The sequence below is a fragment of the Vombatus ursinus genome, unplaced genomic scaffold (genome assembly GCF_900497805.2).
Source record: "Vombatus ursinus unplaced genomic scaffold, bare-nosed wombat genome assembly UNPS02014962.1, whole genome shotgun sequence".
Lineage (NCBI taxonomy): Eukaryota > Metazoa > Chordata > Mammalia > Diprotodontia > Vombatidae > Vombatus > Vombatus ursinus.
The window spans coordinates 2,770,876-2,792,232 of NW_020954740.1; positions in this window are offsets into that span (position 1 = coordinate 2,770,876).

Below are 21,357 nucleotides of genomic sequence, written 5' to 3' on the forward strand. Positions count from 1 at the left end.
TAATTCAGAAGGACAACATGAGAAACATTACCTAGAGCTTTGCTGAAATAAAGATACTTTCTATACACAACATTCCAATTCTCTACCATTCTAGTAATTCTATAAATAAAGGAAATTGATTTAGTTTGGCATGATTTATTTAATTTAACATGACGCATTCTTAGTGAAGGCATTGGTGGTTCCTAGGAATCAATAACTTTTTGTGTTTTTTTTTTTTTACTTTGTGTTCAGAAACCATAATTTATTTTCAAATTTTGTGAGAATCTATGTTAAACTTTCAAACTGTCTTATATTTTTTGTTTTGTTCTGAATATTGTCCATAGGTTTTTTTTTAAAATATGACTTGAACAAAATTTAACAGTGCCTTATACAGAGCATTATTTATTTGAGGTGGATGAAAAATTTTTTTCTCCTTTTCAAAGATATAATTAAAGGAGGTGATCCATACTCAGAATATTAGAGTCACTTCAAGACTTTATTTTTCCCTAATGCTCTAAATCACTATTGATTAGAGAAATGCAAATCTAAACAATTCTGAGGTACCACATCACACCTATCAGATTGGTCAACATGACAAAATAGGAAAATGATAAATGTTGGAGAAGATGTGGGAAAATTGGAACACTAATGCATGGTTGGTGGAGTTGTGAAATGATCTAATCATTTTGGAGAGCAATTTAGAACTATGCCCAAAGAGCTATAAAAATGTGCATATCTTTTGGCCCAGTAATAGCCCTTCCAGGGCTATATCCCAGAGAGATCATACAAATGGGAAAAGAACCTACATGTACAAAAATATTTATAGCAGCTCTTTTTGTGGTGGCAAAGAATTGGAAATTGAGAGTATGCCCATCAACTGGGGAATGGCTAAACAAGTTGTGGTATATGAATATAATGGAATACTGTTGTGCTATAAGAAATGATGAACAGGCAGACTTCAGAAAAACCCGGAAAGACTTTTATGGTCTGATGCTGAGTGAAATGAGCAGAACCAGGAGAACATTGTACACAGTAGCAGCCATGTTGTGCAACAACTAATATTGATAGACTTAACCTTTCTCAGCAATACAAGGATCGAAAACATCTCCAAAGGCCTCATGATGAAAAATGTTATCCACATCCAAAGAAAACTATGCAGTTTGAATGCAAATCAAAGCATAGTATTTGCTATATTTTTTCTTCTGTTGTGTTTTGTTTCCTCTTTCTAGTGGTTCCTCTTATTGGTTCTAATTCTTACCTACAACATCAATAATGTGAAAATGTGTTTAATAGGACAAGTATATATATATATACATATATATACATATATATATATATATATATATATATATATATATATATCAGATTGTGCACCATCTTGGGGAGAGAGGTGGGGAGGGAGGGGAGAAAAATTCTAAACTCAAAAGCTCATGGAAGTGATTGTTGATAATTCAAAATAAATTAATTAATTTTTTTGAAAAAAAAGACTTTATTTTTCCCTCATTTTTTAAAATTTCATGACATTTGCTTATATGAGTCTTATGTCTAGTTTTTCCTTCTCCATGACTTATTGAAGGTTATCTATGGTGGTTCTATTATGTCATCTAACAGTACCATGACATATAAATTTTCTGAGCATACAAACTACATTTTAAATTTCTAGATGCTCCATGAAACCTATCTTAATTCCTTTGTTCACCTCCACAGAGCACTCTCTTAATAACCTTCAAATAGATGTAGTAAGTATATATTACATTCATTCATTAGATTCTAAATTCTGAGGGTAAAAAAAGAAACTTAAATAAATATTTTATCTTTATCTCTACCCAGAACATGACTGTGTATATAGAATGTGCTTAATAAATGTTTCTTGAAAGTTGTTGAATTTCATTAGCCATTTGCTATGGTCCCCTCTTAAAATATATTATTTATATTTTTAGTGTTCAAATTTTTTTTTGAGTTCCAAATTCTCTTCCTCTCTTTGTTCCCTCCCCTTTACTGAGAAGGCAAGCAATGTGATATGAATAATACATGTGAAATTATGCAACACATATTTCCATATTAGCCATATTTTACCTCCTCCAAAAAGCAAGAAAAATAAAGTTAGAAAATTACACTTTAATTTACATTCAGAGTTCATCAGTTCTTTCTCTGGAGGTGGAAAACATTTTTCATTATGATTCCTTTGGAATTTTCTTGGATTATTGTATTGATCAGAGTAGCTAAGTCTTTCATAGGTGATCATTACAATAGTACAATAGTGTTACTATGTACAATGTACAATGATCTCTTGGTTCTGCTCACTTCACTTGGCATCAGTTTATATAGGTCTTCCCATGTTTTTCTGAAACCATCTCCCTCCTCATTACTTATATCACACAGTACTTCAACACAATCATATGCTACAACTTGTTTAGCCATTCCCTAATTAATGGACATCTTCTCAATTTCTAATTCCTTGCCACCACAAAAAGAGCTGATATAAATATTTTTGTACATGAAGGTCTTTTTTCCTTTTTTTATGATCTCTTTGGGATACAGACCTAGTAGTGGTATTGTTGGACCAAAGGGTATTTGTGCACAATTTTATAGCCCTTTAGTCATAAATTGTTCTCTAGAATGTTTAAACCAGTTTACAGCTCCACCAAAAGTTTATTATCTCTTCTAGCATTTGTCATTTCTGGTAAGTGTGAGGCAAAACAACCTCACAGTTGTTTTAATTTTCATTTCTCCAATCAATAGTGACTTAGATAGACAGATAGATAGATATAGATATTTATATATAAAATCAGAAGGTTTTGGAGCAGGAGAGTGGTACAGTACATAGAATACTTGGCCTGGAGTCAGAAGGATCTGAGTTCAGAACCAGTCTCATACACTTACTGATTATGTGAACCCTCAGCAACTCATTTAATCCTATTTATCACAATGTAGTTTTCCTGATTAATCTCTTTTAATTAGGTCTACTTTTGCTTTGACTGCAATCATGATTGCTACCTTTGCCTTTTTTTTACTTCAGCTGAAGCTGATAATACTTTCTGCTGTCACTCTCTCTCTCTCTCTCTCTCTCTCTCTCTCTTTCATTCTATTTCAAGTATGTCTCTTATAAACAACATATTGTTGGATTCTGGTTTCTAATCCATTCTGCTATCTTCTTCTATTTTATGGGTGAACTTATCCCATTTTCATTCAGTTATGATTAGTAACTATGTATTTCCCTCCATCCTCTTTTCTTCTATTTATCCTTCTCTCTTTCCTTTTATCCTGTTCCTCCTCAAAAGTCTGTTTGGCTTCTGACCTCCCCCTCCCTTAAGTTGCCCTCCCATTCATTTTTTTCATCTGAAGGACTATACTAAGTTCTTCTGTGTTGGATATACTTGGTTGTAATATTAGCTCTGTTGCCTTCTGGAATATCATATTCCAACTTTTCATTTCTTTAATGTGGAGGCTGCTAAATCTTGTGTGATCCAAATTGTAGCTTTATGATATTTGAATTTTTCTTTCTGGCTGCTTGAGATATTTTCTCTTTGCCCTAAGATGTCTGGAATTTGGATGTGATATTACTGGGAGTTTTCATTTTGTGATCTCTTTCAGGAGATGATTAGTAGTTTCTTCCAATTTCTATTTTACCCTCTTCATCTAAGAAGATTTCTTGAAAGATGATGTCTAGGCTCTTTTTTAAAATCATGGCTTTGAAGTAGTCCAATAATTCTTAAATTATTTCTCCTTGATTTATTTTCCAGATCACTTGTTTTTCTGATGAGATATTTCACATTTTCTTCTAGTTTTCATTCTTTTTACTGTGTTTTATTGTTTTTTAATGTCTAATGGAATAATTAGTTTCCTCTTCCCTAATCCTAATTTTTAAGCAATTATTTTCTTCAGTAAACTTTTGTACCTCCTTTTTCACTTGGCATAATCTGCTTTTTGAGGAGGTTTTTTTTTCCTTCAGTGAATTTCTGTGCCTCTTTTACCTTTAGGCCAACTCTGTTTTTTGAGGAGTTATTTTCTTCAGTATTTTGCACCCCTTCTTTTTTTTTTTTACCAAAGTGTTAATTCTCTTTTCATAATTTTTTTGTATCACTCATTGCTTTCCTCAATTTTCCCTCTACCACTTATCTCTTTCTTTACCTCTTCTAGGAATTCTTCTTTGGCTTGCATTTAATTAGCATTTTTCTATGAAGCTTTGATTGTAGATGTTTTCACATTGTTGTCTTCTTCTGAGTTTGTGTCTTGGTCTTCCCTGCTGCCATAGTAGCTTTTTATGATAAGAATCTTTTCTTTTAAATTTGTTTTCCCATTTTTATAGCCTATTTCTTGACTTTTAACATTGTGTTAAAGTTGGACTCTGCTCATCTGGAAGTGAAGAGGAACTGTCTCAAGCTTTAAGTTTTGTCATGCTCCTGTTTTCAGAGCTAATTCTGAGGGTTTGCAAGTTTTTGGTGCTTTAAAGGTTTTATTATCATGGGAGAAGTTTGGTCATTGTTCTACTGGTCTGTGCTCTGGTCCTCACTCAAGAAGTGCCTCTTATTCCCTTCAACCACAAATATTAGTGCTCCTTTTGGCCCTGAAACTGTTACCAAAGCTCCTGTTCCCTTGTGACTGACTACAAATACTCCTCTCCACTATGGAACTGTGACCCAGAACTGTGCATAGGCAACTGAGTTGCCAATGAGTACTAGATTTACCCAGTGGTGTCAAAATGTCCCCTATAATCTCTTTTTGACCAGTTAACCAAACCCCTAACCAGCTCTGGGCAGCTATTGCTCCTACTGTAGCTGATTTTGTAGCCACTTCCAAGATCCACAGCAGCTGTTGCTACACGCTATCTGAACTGTCTTCCACCTCGTGCACAGTCATCTCTGTCGACCTCTTAAGTTGTCTTAGGATGAAAAAAATGTATTACTTTCACCTTTTGTTGGTTCTGCTGCTCCAAAGTTTGATTTGCTATTTTAAAGTTATTTGAGGGGAATGTTAAGAGAGTTTGACTAGATTGCTGCCTCAAATCTATCTTCTTGGCTCTTCGTTTCCTCTTAGATATGTTTTTTTACTTTGAAGATATAAATTGGAAGGAAAATATAAGTTGAGTAGTCTTCCATACATTCACCTGGTCGCTTTATTCCATCTTTTTAAAATAAATTGTATTCATTCCTGGTTCATTTTTTGCTCTAAACATGTCATTAAAATAATTTTCTGTTTGTTTCTTTAAAGTATTAAAAAACTATGTAAAAAAGCTTTACCTTTCCTTACATAATCCTTTCAGATTCATCTCTCATTTTTCATTTCTTATTCCTTATTTGTATCTTCATCATCTTTTGTACATGTCTCTTTAAAATCTGAACTCACCATGAAGCTCATTCTGCTCTACTTTTTTTTTCTTCCAGATTTTGTTTTAGGCACATGAAATGAAGTCAGTTTCATAGTGTTTTAGGAGCTTAAAAATTAATACTATTTCAGAGATTGCCTCTTACAACTAAAAGTCTATGGAACTCTTCAAAACTATTTCCTCTCTTACTGAGAGAACAGATTGAAGAACTGAAAGTTTGATTCCTACTAAGGCACTTAAAGAAACCACTGATGTGAGAAACATCTAGGCTCTTTACCTTAAGGGTGACATGTATAAGAGCTAAAAGCTCTGTACTCAAACATCTAGTACTTTAAGGTCTTGTCTTATATTTTCACTACTTTCAAGCCTTGCAACTTAAACCACAACTGAGAACTATGTTCCTTATTCCTCATAATTTTCCCTCCAAGTCTATCTTAATCAAGCATAGTCAAGCAGGAAAAATATATAGTTGGAACAAACACTTAATCACTTTAATGATACATCAAAGAGGAACGACAGTTACAAGTCCCTTTAATGCTTGAGATTACTCAGTCTTATAAAAGGCAAGTTCCCATGTACTTAAATTTTAGAACACCCAAATTTGTTTGAAATTCATGTCCTTCCTGTGCTTTCTTGTAAAAAATAAGTTTAAAAATTTCTTCAGGGCGTATCTTCAGGCCATCTTAGCTGCTTCAAGTTATGAATAGGTCTTGGGCTGCTTAAATTACATCTCAATGCACCATTTTGACTTTTTAATGCTAAAATACAGATGTGTGTGTGTATATAGTTCCATTTAGGCAAATGAAAAAGTTTGTAGTTCATCACTGAAAAGTTTGTAGCAAAGAGGATAGACAATACATTGATAAAAAGGACATAATTTTCTATAAGCAGGTTAAGTAAAAGTTCATTAACATTTATTAAAATAAAAATATAGCAAAGGGATGACCTAGTTAAATAAGATAAATAATTGGGTTTTAGGATTGATAATGATCCAAAAGAAATGTAAAATCATCAGAAAGTACTTATTGGGTTTCAGAGAGCATATTACATAAAAGGATATTAGCTTTAGCGAAGCGTTTCTTGGGAACTTAGAGCCTAAACCAGACCTTGCTATATTCACATAGATAATCACACTTGTAGACTATCAGAGCTAGAAAGGACCTTAGAGCTCATTGAGTACAAATTTTTTGAATTACAGGTGAGGAGAAAATGTTTCAGAGAGAATGCCTTGCCCAAAATTACATATGCATAAATGAAAAAAAAAGAAAAAGAGATAGTTGTGTAACTAGTGGAATGCATAGATAAATTAAATGCAGAATTGAATACCTGAATAATCAAAGAAATGCTTTGTACTTGACATACTTCTAAAGAATCCAAGCAAATATATTTCAGATGGTAGGAATGAGAACGTAGTATAGTTTGGGCTTACTGGGATTCAGAAAAGGAATTTGATTATTTAAGTCATTTTAGGCATTTTCTGGGAGTTGGTGGAAGGTACTTGATTGAAGAAAGTAGTTGGTAAAAGGGATGCCCTTCTTAGTTTCCAACACCCCCCCCTCAATGTTGCATTACTGGAAGAATAAGAGATAAGAATAGAAAGGAAATGTAGATAAGAGTTAGACCATCAAAATATGATAAAAGCTTAGAGGAAAACTAAAAAATATCTGCAGGTTATAAAGCTAATTCAAATCAGTCAAGCATTTAACAACCATATATTAAATGCTTATATAAGTGCTCTGTTATGTTGTTTCAGTCGTGTCTGACTATTTGTGTCTCTATTTGGGATATTTTTGGCAGAGATACTTGAGTAGTTTGCAATTTACTTCTCCAGCTCATTTCACATATGAGGAAACCAAGGCACCAAAGTTAAGTGACTTGACCAGGGTCACACAGATAGTAAGTGTCTGAAGTTGGATTTGAAATTAGGTCCTCCTGACTCCATTGCTAATCATACTGACTTCTGTCTTGCCACTGGACTTTGTTGACGCTGGAAGAGAGAGTGAGGTTGATGACTTTGTGCAATTTGCAACTCTGCCTCACCTAAATCCAATTCCTGTACAAGTCAAGACATTACCCTATATCACTGGTCCTCTTCCAAAACAAAGGATGAACAATTAAAGCTTGCTATGCACCAGGCACTGTATGCAGCACAGTCTATAAAGAAAGCCAAAAACACAGTCCTTGTCCTCTAGCAGCTCACATTCTAATGGGGGGTGAATGTGAATGTAACCATGTGCACACAAAATGTATTGAGTGTAAAAACAAATGAAATAAAGAGAAAGAAACTTGGAGGGAGGAGTGGAAGTATGAAAGTTCTCTTATAGAATATGATATTTGAGCTGAAGCTTCAAGGAAACCAGGAATGCCAGGAGTTAGGGGTGAAGAAAGAGAACATTTCTGGCATAGGGTACACCCAAGTCCAAAGCCCACCCAACTGATGGAGTGTCTTATTTGAGGAACATTAAGTAGACTAGTGTAGCTAGACAGCAGAATGTATAAAGGGAAGTAGTCAGTGAGTCAATAAACTTGTTTCATGCACTATGCTAAGTACTAGAGATAAAAAGGAAAGCAAAACACAATCCCAGCTCTCTGGAGGCTCATAGTTAATTACAGAAGACAAGATGAAAACAAGAATTTCCAAACAAGATTATACAGGACAAACTGAAAATAATAAAGGGAAGGTTGTTCTCCTTTTTGAAGAAGACCAATGACATCATGGAGTGATGTCTTGACTAGTATATGAATTGAATATAAGTGAGGCATAGTTTCACAAATTCGTTAGCCTCACTTTCTCTTCCAGTCATCAAAGCCCAGTGGCAAGACAAAAGTGAGTATGACTGGCAATGGCATGGGATATAGTGGATGGCTTTGGCATCTTCGATGCCTGATCAAGCTCTAAGTGCTCCACAGCACCTGCTTCAGCTGCCTTCATGGATGTTAGAACAAATTGTTCTCATCTGCCCATTTTACTGGGAAAAGTCTTCACTTACTCAGGTTGGACATCTTCCTAACTGGCCAATGGTTTGGGGCCTGTTGGTTACCCTCAATCTAGTTTAGTCCATGTACCAAGAGAGTTTTACTAGATTGGGGTCACTATTCATCCTACAATTTCTTGGAGTCACAGGTGAGAGTTGGGTGAAAGGTAGACATTATAAGTGAATGGGCAACCCTGCATAAAGCTCAGCAAACCCTCATACCAGAGAATTGGATTGTCAGTAAACACCTCAAACTCACCAGCATAACTTCTCTCTCAACTGCCTGCTCTAAACTTTATTTTTGTTGAGGGCATCACCATCCTTCTAGTCTCTCTGGTTTACAACCTAGACCATCATGAACTTTTCTCTCAACCTATACATCCAAACAGTTACAACATCAATTCTATCTTCACACTAAATTGTCTCTACTCACAGTCATCTCCCTAGTTCAAGCTCATATCTTACCATCACATCTTCCCAGTTTCCCATCTCATCCCCTACCTAATCCATCTTCCACACAACTAACAAAATAGTTTAAGAACCTGTTTAAGAACCTCCAGTGCATTTTATCAAAGTTGCTTACTCTTTGCTCCTCTACCTTACATCTTGGTTGCCATACCCAGGCACAATGCCATCCCATTCATTATTCCAAGGAGAGAGGGTTTCTAAGACAAAAGACTGACAAAGGACTTTATAGATTTGTTATTACATTTAATCTTCATAGCAACCAAGTGAGGTAGGTAGTATAAGTATTGATGTAGTTGTTTTAAAGATTTATAAATTAGGCCTAGAAGGGTTAATGATTTGCTTAAGGCCCCAAATATCATATTTGACAAAGCTGATGCTTGAACCTCCGTCTCATCTTAGTATATCACTATGCCAAAAAAAAATCAAAGGAAAATTCCCATCATTGATGATGGGCTTGTCCACAAAATAAAGGACCATCACAAAAGCTGCAATAACTCAGGACTCAGTTTCTTTAATATCACAGCATTCTTAATTACAGTTATAACATGACCCTAAAAATACCAGAAATTTAACAAAGCTCATCCTAACACAGAATTACTGTGCTGAGTCTTGGCAGAAACCACCTAGGGTCAAACAGCATATGTCTGGGTTGATAATTGGAGTAATTTTCCTCCCTGTTTTTCTCACTGAGTTCAGGAAAATCTATTATGATGATGTGTGTCAAGCACTGTGATTTTAATGATTATTTCATTTGATCTTTACAACAACCCTGGAAGATAGGTGCTTTTATTATCCCCATTTTACAGTGGAGAAAATGGGGGCAAGCAGATGTTAAATGACTTTCCCAAGGTCACACAACTAGAAAATGTTTAAGTTCAGATTTGAACTTAGGTCTTGCTAAGCCCAGGCCTTGTGCTCTATTAACCATACATCCTAGCTACCCAGGTGCCTGAAGAAAGCTAAGAAATTTCTGTTTCTAATAAAACTTTATGGTATTTAAAGTACAACAATTTGGAAATAAGGTCTGAGTTTTGTAATCTTGGATCCACATTCTAAGTGACATTGGATGTTTGATGTAACCCCTTTGAGCTTCATCTATAAAATATGATCATAATGCATCTATTTTTTATCTCTCAGGATTTTTGTATGGAAACTTTTATAAACCTTAATGTGTAGTATAAACAAAACAGTATAATCACAACATATTAAACAACAGAAAGTTTTTAAGTCCCTCTTCTTAAAAGTATATACCTTAAAAATTGAAAATATTGTCCTGTGTTAGTTACTAATTTTAAGTATATATCTTACTAGTCACATTTTATTTGGATTGAAAAAAAAAGAATAGCTTGAAGAGGTCAGAATATTTAGAAAATGATATTTCAATATTTACTTTGATTTCTTTTTTACTCATTAGGATACCATTTGGCTTAAAATTTTTATCAGAATGTAACATTTACATTTTAATCTATGATTCAACATTTTAAATATGGAAATTATTTTTTCAGAAATGTAATGTTTGTGTTACAGGAAAAATCTTTTGATAGAAAATATTTGTGGTACTCTAGGGTTTTCAATTATTTTTTTAGAAGATTGTTTGAAATAGAAAACTCAAGCCTGAGGAGGTTAAATGATTTATCTAAGGTCATTCATATAATTTTGAAGGAATAGATCCCAGATTCAAACTCAGGTCTTCTGACTTGAAGGCCAAGGTATCTACCACAATAGTACAATTGCAGGAAACAACTGTTTTCTTCATATATGAGATGTGGAAACAGACAATCAGAGAGGTTATGTGACTTATCTAAGGTCACAGAGCAAATGGAAACACTAAGACTAAAACTCGGGTCTCCAAACTCTAGCTACATGATTTTTTACATATGATCCTTTCTGATCCTCCTAGTACAATTACTCAGTAAAGGTAGTACTCTACCTTTGAAATTACTTTGCATTACTCAGTATATATTTTGAATTGATTATTTGTGTGCATGTTATATCTACCTAGTCAATTTTTTCTTTGATGAACTATTATGTTATGCTTTGCACATAATAGATGCTTAATAAACATTTACTGAATAAAAATTAATTGAAAATGAGATAGTGTTGAATGTTGGCTGCCCCAAGAAATACAAATTTAAAGAGGAATCATTGTTTTCCAGTCATGTTAAAGTCAATTATTTGACAGCTGGGTCTAGTTTCAAACACACAGTGTTTACACTTTATTCACAGCAGGAGAAGCAACATACTAATCAGAAAAGAGTGAAAATCCAGTCATATATATAGTTTGAAATAAACTCTCAATTTGAATTGATATACATTTTTATGTAAATTGATTTGACAAGTTGGAAAGTTACCAAGTAATATGAAGAATAGCCATTAGGTAGTGTTGCAACACAGACTATATATTAAACCAGGATTTAACTAAGAGAAATTCATGTAAAAAATGTAAAATTTCTTAAGCATTTACTGATTTTAACTTATCTTTAAACATTTTCTCATGTACAGATGACATTAGATTATAGTCTTGAAAATGTTGCTAAACAACAACTGTAGCACAGTAATTTCTCATTATTTGTGGATTCTGTATTTGTGAATTTGCTTACTTGCTAAAATTTATTTTTAACCTCCAAAATCCAAGCTCATGGTACATTCCTGGTTATTTGTGGACAAGTGTGGTGAAAAATTTGAGTTACCCACTGCAAATACTTACAAGTGAGGTTGAACAAACAACACTCTGCCTTTTTGGTTTAGCTCTCATACTATAAACAATTGCTTCTTTTACATTCTATTTGTTACCACTTTTTCCCTCCATTTTTGTGCTTTTTGTTTGTTATTTTGCTGTTTGAAATAGGTCCCAAGCAAGGTGCTGAAGCACTGACTAGTGATCCTAAGTACAAGACGGCTATAATGTCTTTATGGAGAAAACACAAGTGTTAGATAAGTTTCATTCAAGCATGTTATAGTGCTGTTGGTCACGTGAGTTAATTGTTAATAAATTGACAATATGGTACATCCAGAAAAATGAAGAGGAAATTCACTGATTTGTACTTGAGGCCATTCCATAAAGTATTGAAGTAAATGTTGTTACCAGAGGCTGACAGGAACCTAACCCTGAATTTTCCCTAGGTGCAATGGTTTAGGCATCACAAATTCAGTGTTCACAGCAATTTACTAGAATGTAATCACTGCGAATGACAAGAATCTACTGTGTCTATAAAAGAAATATTTGAAATGAGGAATGTAAAGTTTTAAAAGTCTTATCTGATTGAGAAAGACTTCCGGGAAGCGAAGATGGAGGATTAAGCAGTAAATTATTGTAACTATTTCATATTCACCTCCAAACAACCATAAAATAGCACCCCAGAACAAATCCTGGGGCAGTAGAGCCAGCAGAAAGATGAGGTGGAGCAGTCTTTTAGCTCTTGAGACTTGGAGGGTTTGGCAAGAAAGGTCTATCTCACTCAGGTAAGAGAGTAGCACATTGCAAGATAGGAAACACACCGAAAACCAGCAGCAAGCCCACCTAAGAAAACCAGTGGGAGATCCTAAGCACAGTCTCAGACAGCATGCAAATGCCAACACCAGAACCTTCCATATACCTTAGCATAGCTAGGGGGAACTGGCAGACTCAAGCTCAGAGAACTACAATGTACTTCAGCACAGCCCAGAGCAAATAAGCATCCTCCAGGGTCCACAATTCCATGTGCTTCAGTGTAGCCTCAGGGAAATGCAGAAACACCACCTGACCTAAGCACATGGCAGAAACCACCATTAGGACCCTAGCTTAGCACCTGGTAAGCTGCCAGACCAGAAGCTATGGCCACCCACAAACCTACTTACTCACTACAGCACCAGACATGAGGGTTCCCTGTGGGTTCAGGGCAACATCAGTGCAGTACCAGGGCCTATAGCCACTAGCAGAAGAAACCTGAGACAGAGCCCCTTTCACCCTGGGAGCAAAAAGCAAATTTAAAAGAAAGGAAAAAGGCCAAAAAAGAGATGAGCAAAAAACAAACAAAAAAAATCTGACCATAGAAAGTTATTATTGTGATGGGGGAGACCACAATACAAACTCAGAAGAGGACAACATTGTCAAAACACCTCTGGGCAAAACCCAAAAGAAAAATGAGAAGTGGTCTCAAGCCCAGAAGGATCTCATGGAAAAGCTCAAAAAGGATCTTAAAAAAACATGTAAGAGAGACAGAAGAAAAATTGGGAAAAGAAATGAGAGTGATGTAAGAGACTTATGAAAAAAGACTCAACAGCTTGGAAAACGACTTTAAAAAAATATAATTGGCCAAATGGAAAAGGAGATACAAAAATCTACTGAAGAAAACAACTTCATGAAGAGTACAATTGACCAAGTGGAAAAGAAATAAAAGCTAATTGAAAATAACACTTTAAAAGTCAGAATTGGGCAAGTGGAAGCTATTCAGTCTATAAGACATCATGAATTAATTGAAGAAATTCAAAAGAATGGAAAAAAATGCAAGGAAATGTAAAATGCCTCATGGGAAAAACAAATTACCTGGAAAATAGATACAAGAAGGACAATATCAGAATCGTTGTAATACCTGATAGACATAATTAAAAGGAGGATCTGGACAGCATCTTTCAAGATATTATCAAGAAAAACTGCCTTCATGTCCTGGAACCAGAAGGCAAAATAGGCATTGAAAGAATCCATTGATCACCTCAGGAAAGAGATCTCAAAATAAAACCCCCATAAACACTATATTGAAATTTCAGAACTAGCAGGTCAAAGAAAAAAATACAAGAGAACAGAGAGAAACAATTAAAATATGAGGGAGTCACAATCAGGATCACACAAGACTTGGCAGCTGCAATATTAAAGGATCAGAGGGCATGGAACATAACATTCAGAAGGGCAAAGGAGCTAGAACCACAACCTAGAATCATTTATCCAGCAAAATTAAGCATATTACATCAAGGGAAAAAATGGTAATTCAATGAAATAGAAGGATTTTAAGCCTTCATAAGAAGACCAGAACTAAACCAAAAATTTCACCTCCAATAACAAGATTTTCATTGAATAACAATAACAAGGTAAACAGGTAAAATAACAATAACAAAAATAACAACAATAAGGTAAACAGGTAAAAAGAGAAAAGAAAACATAAAGCATTCAATAGAGCTTAACCATATACATCCCTTCATAGGAATATGATATTTGTAACTCTTAAAAATTATATCACTAACAGTACAACTCAATGGAATATACATAGGTAGAGGGAATGGATATAAGATGAATTTGAGGGAATGACATAAAAAATGAAAGAATGAGAAAGAGGAGTACAAAGGATACAGAAGGAAGGGAGAGATAGGATGGAGTAAACTATCTCACAAGAAGAGGCAAGAAAGACTTTTACAGTGGAGGGAAAGATGGGAAGGTGGAAGATGGGTATCACTTGAACCTCACTGTCATTCATATTGGCTCAAAGAGGGAATAATATACATAATCAGATGAATATAGAAATCTCTTTTACCCAGCAGGGAAGTGGGAGGGGAGGAGATGAGATAAAGGAGGGGAATGGGGACTAGCAGAAGGTAGGGCAGATGAGGGGAAGTGGTAGATAGAAACAAAACACTGGTGATATAGGAAAGGTTGAAAGGAAAGAGAGGACCAACAGGAGGAAGATTAGGATGGAGGGAAACACACAGGTAGTAATCATAACTGTGAATGTGAGTAGCATGAACTCTCCAATAAAACACAAGTAGGTAGCAGAGTGGATCAAAAACCAGAATCCTGCAATATGTTGCTTACAAGAAACATTCCTGAAGCAGAGAGACACACACAGGGTAAAAGTAAGAGGCTGGAGCAGAGTTTATTATGCTTCAGCTGAAAAAACAAGCAGGGGTAACTACACTGATCTTAGGCAAAGTAAAAGCAATAATAGACCTAATGAAAAGATATAAGAAAGGAAGCTATACCTTGCTAAAAAGTACCATAGACAATGAAGCAATAAAAATAGAAGAACAAGGAATAGTCTACCAGTTGGAACTATGGGAAGGAGAAGACTTCATGACCAAGAAGAGATAGAGAGCATAAAAAAATGTAGAATAGATAGTTTTGATCATATTAAACTGAAAAAAAACTTCTGTACAAACAGAATGGATGCAACCTACAGCAAGTGTTTCTGCTAAAGGCCTCATTTCTGAAATAAATAGAGAACTGAGTCAAATTAATGAGAATATGAGCCATTGCCCAATTGATAAATGGTGAAAGGATATGAACAGGCAGTTTTCAGATGAAAAATCAAAGCTATGAAGAAGTGCTCTAAATAACTTCTTATTAGAGAAATGCAAATTAAAACAACTCTGATATAGCACCTCACACCAATCAGATTGGCTAATATGACAAAAAAGGAAAATGATAAATATTGAAGAGAATGTGGGGAAACTGAGACACTGATGCACTGTGAGTTGTGAACTGATCCAATTCACTGGGAGTTGTGAATTGATCCAACCATTCTGGAGAACAATGTGGAACTATGCCCAAAAGCCAAACAAACTGTGCATAATCTTTGATCCAGTAATACCACTACTAGGTCTGTATCCCTAAGAGATCATATAAAGGGACAATGACCTTCATGTGCAAAAATATTTGTAGCAGCTTTTTACATGGTGGCAAAATATTGGAAATTGAGGAGATGTCCATTGATTGGGGAGTGACTGACCAACCTGTGATATATGAAAGTAATTGGATACTATTGTGCATTAAGAAATGATGAACAGACACATTTCAGAAAAACCTGGAAAGACTTGTACAAACTGATGCAAAGTGAAATGAGCAAAACCAGGAAAACACTACACAATATCAGCAACACTGTGTGATGATCAACTATGAATGACTCAATTTTTCTTTTTTTTAAATTTTTTTATTTATTTTTAGTTTTCAACATTCACTTTCACAAGATTTTGAGTTCCAAATTCTCTCCCCTTCTCTCCATTCCCCCACTCCATGATGGCATGCATTCTGATTACCCCTTCTCCCCAATTTGCCCTCCCTTCTATCACCCCTCCCCTTCTCTTATCCTCTTCCCCTACTATTTTTCTGTAGGGTAAGATAAATTTCTATATCCCATTGCCTATACATCTTATTACCTAGTTGCATGTAAAAACAATTTTTAACATTCATTTTTAAAACTTTGAGTTCCAATTTCTCTCCCCTGCTCCCTCCACACTCACCCTTACTGAGAAGTCAAGCAATTTGATATACGTTATACATGTGTAGCCATACAAAACACTTCCATAACAGTCATGTTGTGAAAGACTAAACTATATTTCTCTCCATTCTATCCTGTCTTCCATTCCTTCTATTCTCTCCTTTGACACTGACCTTTCTCAAAAGTGTTTGCTTCTGGGGCAGAGCCAAGATGGCGGAGTAAAATCAGTGACTTGCTTGAGCTCTCCCCCAAACCCCTCCAAATACCTGTAAAAAATGCCTCTAAACAAATTCTAAAGTGGCAGAACCCACAAAAAGACAGAGTGAAACAAATTTCCAGCCCAAGACAACCTGGATAGTTTATTGGAAAGGTATATCGCGCTGGGCGGGGAGAGGAGTGCAGTTCCATGTGCGTGCGCAGGCCTCAGTGAACCTGGAGCAGGCCTCAGAGTACTAAATCACGGGCAGCTGTGGTGGTTTCCAGACTTCTCTACACAACAAATGCCAGAGACAACTTAGAAGGTCAGTAGGAAAAGTCTGTGTCTGAGGTGAGAGAGAAGCACATTGCAGTACCAGCCCCATTCCCGGAGTGCGCCCCAGGATGTCAGCTGCCTCCAGAGCTTCTGGCCCACAGACTTTGGGGGAATGGAGTGACTGATCAGTTTCTATGTTAAGGGACCGCAGGGCTTGGAATATAATATTACAGAGGGCAAAGGAGATAGGATTACAACTAAGAATCACCTACCCAGCAAAACTGAATATAATCCTTCAGGGAAAAAAACGGTCATTCTGTGAAATAGGGGACTTTCAAGTATTCTTGATGAAAAGACCAGAGCTGAATAGAAAATTTGACTTTCAAATATAAGACTCAAGTGGAACATGAAGAGGTAAACAGGAAAGAGACATCATAAGAGACTTATTAAGGTTGAACTGTTTACATTCCTGCATAGAAAGATGATATTTGTAACTCATGAGACGTTTGTCAGTATTAGGGTAGTTGGAGGGAAAAAATTATATGGATAGATAGATAGATAGATAGATAGATAGATAGATAGATGGCACAGGGTAAGTTGAAGATGAAGGGGTGATATCTGGAGAATAAAATTAAGGGGTGAGAGAGGATTATATGGAGAGGAGAAAGGGAGAGGTAGAATGGGGTAAATTATCTCACATAAATTAGACAAGAAAAGGCTTTTACAGTAGAGGGGATAATTCTTTGGTTGGAGATATACCTTATTAGTGCTCAACAGAGACTAAAGGCTATACTACATCTTGATGTTTTATTTTCCTCTTCTTATTTTTTTATTTTATTTAGTATTTTGTGAATACTCATAACCATAATTAATTCCACAGTTATGCTAAGTGTTCTCCATGCCATACTGGCTATCAATTTAAATATAATACAGTAAAGACTGATTTCAAGAAACTTATAAGGAACAATAGAACTATTTCTTTGATTGGGGGGATATCTAGGTGTGGAAATTCCAGAAACATAGCTATAGATTTATAGATAAATAATTATAGATTTGAAAAGTTGCTTTGGTCTCTGAGAGATTAAGTCACTTGCCCAGAATGTTAGAGATTAGATTTGAACCTAGGTTATCTGAGTCCAAGGTCAGCTTTTTAACCATTATATTACAATACCCTGTAGGAAGCAAAACCAAAGCAAAACAAGCATAAAACTTATTAGTTAGATGGACAATAAAGTATTTGGATAACATGTAGTTTAAATGTGAGTACATTTTCAAAATGGAGAGCAAAGATATCATTTTGGCAATTTCCTCTTCTTCCCAAACACTTATGCTCAAGTCCATTCACCACAAACACTGGGGGAAGACTATTTGACCAGGATTGCTAACACCAAAAAAGTGGGAAAAACAAAATAAAACACACAAAAACCCCCCACAATATTTAAGAATATTCCATTTCTGATAACTTAATAAGTTAGTAAAGATTAAAGAAGACTCCTCTTCTTATTGTTTATTTATTTATTCCTCATTCATCCATTCATTTATCTATTTATTTATTGGTGAGATCATTCAATCAAGAGGAATTTGGGAGAATGACCTCAGAATCTTGCTACTTCATATTGAGGGGATCTTAATCTATTAAAGGGAAAGAGGTTTGCCATTTGGAAATATTATTCTACCAAAAATTTAAGAACAAATCACTTGTGAGTACTTGGTGAGGCTTGGGACTGTAGAAGCAGGAATGGCATCCAGCCTAGCTTTTATCTAGCAGATGATCAAGAAGTGTCACTCTGGTACTGTAATCCAATCAATGATTTTATAGCTACTGAAGTGTCTATTAATCTACTCCCTTATGGTGTGACTCATCAATCCTGTGAATTTCCAGATCAAAACACTCTTCATGCATACCTTTCTCTGATTTGAAAGTAAATTCTGTGAGAGGAGAAAATGTTTCACTTCGTATCCCTTTGCTTAGCTCAGTGATGTGCACATGGTCCATGGAGTCATGAAGAGTCAGACTGACTGAACAACTGAACAGTAACAATAGCTCCTAAAAATGATTTCTCATTCATTAGTTCATTAATAGCCACTGGATTATTCCATGTCTTCCTATTAGATGAGAAGAGGATATGTTAACCCTGAATAATATGGTAAGCATTTTAAGCAGAAAAGGCATTCTGATACCCTAGTGTCTAGTAACCATTTGGAGGCAGAACTTTGGGATGTTATTGGTGAAATGGTGCTATTATGTAACTATCAAACTGTTGTGGTAGGTTTTGTTGAATTTGGAAAGATGATAATAAACAGTATGAACAGCACTAATATCTGACATACAATATAATAGAAGAGCAGAAAGCTGGTGATTATGATAAGAGAAAAGCAAATAGTGTAAACTAATGGAAGTAAATAAGGGAATTGGAAAATTGGAAGTTCTGTCAATGGAAAACATAGAATAGCATCTATAAATGTATTTCAAAAATAAAAACAACAACAATCATTTGTCCCTTTTCTCTTCAAAGGAATATGGTATGGTATGAGAAACAACACTGCCTTCATAGCTTAGCAAAGAGGTAAGTAAGCAACTTCAGTTTTGTGCTAAATTGATACTTGCAGAGAGTAGGAACAGAAACAAAGTAGAAACACAAAGGTGTAAAAAAACTGGGTCATCTGGCAAATGCTACTGGAACAGTTTTAGGGGCTTCTGATAGAAAGGAGAATAAGGTATTATATTTCTTTTTGATTTACTTTACGTATAGACACTATATTTTAATAGTACCTTGGGGAAAAGTTTATCTTATTTAGAAAAAGAAAAAACTATTTGTATTGTAGTTTCCCATGGGATCTCTGTAGTCAGTGATTAGAGTAATAGCTAGTCTTGAAGGGGGGAGAGAGAAAGGAATAATCTTTTATATAGTGTCTACTGTGTGCCAGACACTGTGCTAAATACTTTTCAAATATCACCTCATTTGATTTTCTAACAACCCTGTCAAGTAGGTGCTGTTATTATTATCCCCATTTCACAGATGAGAAAATGAGGTGAATAGCAGTTAAGTGACTTGCCCAGGATGACACAACTAGTAAATGTCTGATAGTAACATTTGAACTCAAATATTCCTCAATTCAGGCTCAGGGCTCTATCCACTATACAAGCTATGTCTATGCCAGTGATCTCATAGGTTCCATATTGCCCTCTCTCCCATAAAATCATTATATTATACATCCCTTTGTATTTTAGTTCAGATTCATATGTAATAAGAAAGAAAAAAGCAATGTGAAGCAAAAGACATACCTTAAAGATTTAAACTTCAAACAAAAATGGAATTTGGATTCCAGACCACTGACCTATGCTAACTAACAAGATAACAAGTTTATCTATTAGCTATTCAACTTCAGATCCGTTCTTAAAGCCTAATATGACTCCAAATAATATGTCTTGCACACTTGGTCACAATGAATAATACCTTGCTATAGCTAAATAAGATGAATGATAAAGACATTCTGCCATTATGCAGAAGCAAGAGTATTCTCTGGATTTGGTACAAAGATCCTGGATTCAGATCTGTGCTTTGCCACTTACTACAGCTCTTGTGGGTGTCAGTTTACTTATCTATAAAACAAGGGGGTTGGAAAATATCATTTAACCATTACAATCCTTTTTAGCCCTAAATCTATGATTTCAGATTTAATCTATGATTTGTGATTCATTTTGTAGCAAAAGTAAAGCTACAGATTCATGAGTGCTCAACAATGGTTATTAGTAAAGTTTCTGTCTATTGAAAAACAGCTAGAAATATCAAGGTAATATTTTCTTTAGCATTGAAAAAGTCTGATGTGAAGTGTGATAAGAATTGATGAACATAAAAATGTGTAAAACTATGTATTAAATTAGATGTGTCTAAAATAGTGAAAGTAAAAATAATTATAATCAGCTGAGGAAGAACGGCACTAATATTTGATGTACAAAATAATGCAGAAAGCTGGTGATGATGATAAAGGAAAATCAAACAATACAAAATAATCTAAGCAGATATCAAAAATTGGAACTACATCCAATGGAATGATAAAGCTGGATTCCCATAAATGTGGAAAAAATCTTCGTTCCATTTCTCTTAAGTATTAGACAACATAAATTTCCTCTTCCCACCTCTTAACTCATCTAAGAAGAAAACAAAGGAAATTAAAACAAGATTTTGTTTTTCATTGCAGAATGTGATTAGAAAAGAAAAAAAAGGTTGTTGATTGGAAAGGAAGAGTTTTGAGATTTTAATCTCAAAATATCTCACTATATTTCAAAAGTTATAAGAAGCAAAATATTTGAAAAGAAAAAAAAATGCTGCTCAGCATTGCTAGCTGATTATACCAAACTGAAACACAAAGAAATTTATTGCAGTCATTTCTATTTATTAAAATCAGCGGCAGCTCTTGACTTTGATTCTACTTCTGGTAATTTGTAAATGCACCTCTCAAGCAATTACACTCACTTATGCTACTAATGACAGTCAGGTAGGGTACAAATTAATTTAGTCAGTTTCCTAGTATAATTTATATAATGCTTTATCTCATTCACCCCTATTCTCCAAGATTACAGAATCATAAATTTGGGAAGGACTCCAGAAGATCTCTAAAACACTCTAGAGTTGGAAAAGAATCCTTTTTTTCCTCAAAACAAAACAAAACAAAAAATAAGGGGAAGCTAGGTAGTGCAGTGGATAGAGCTCTGGCCTTGGAGTCAGCAGGACCTGAGTTCAAATCTGGCCTCAGACATTTGACATTTACTAGCTGTGTGACCCTGGGCAAGTCATTTAACCCTGCTTGCCTCACCAAAAAGAAAACAAACAAACAAACAAACAAAAAACCAATCCTTTCTCCAACACCCCAGATATTTAGTCACTCACTTCCTGTTTTAGGACTTTCAGTGATGGGAAGTTCTCAGAATCCTGAGACAAACTATTCCAC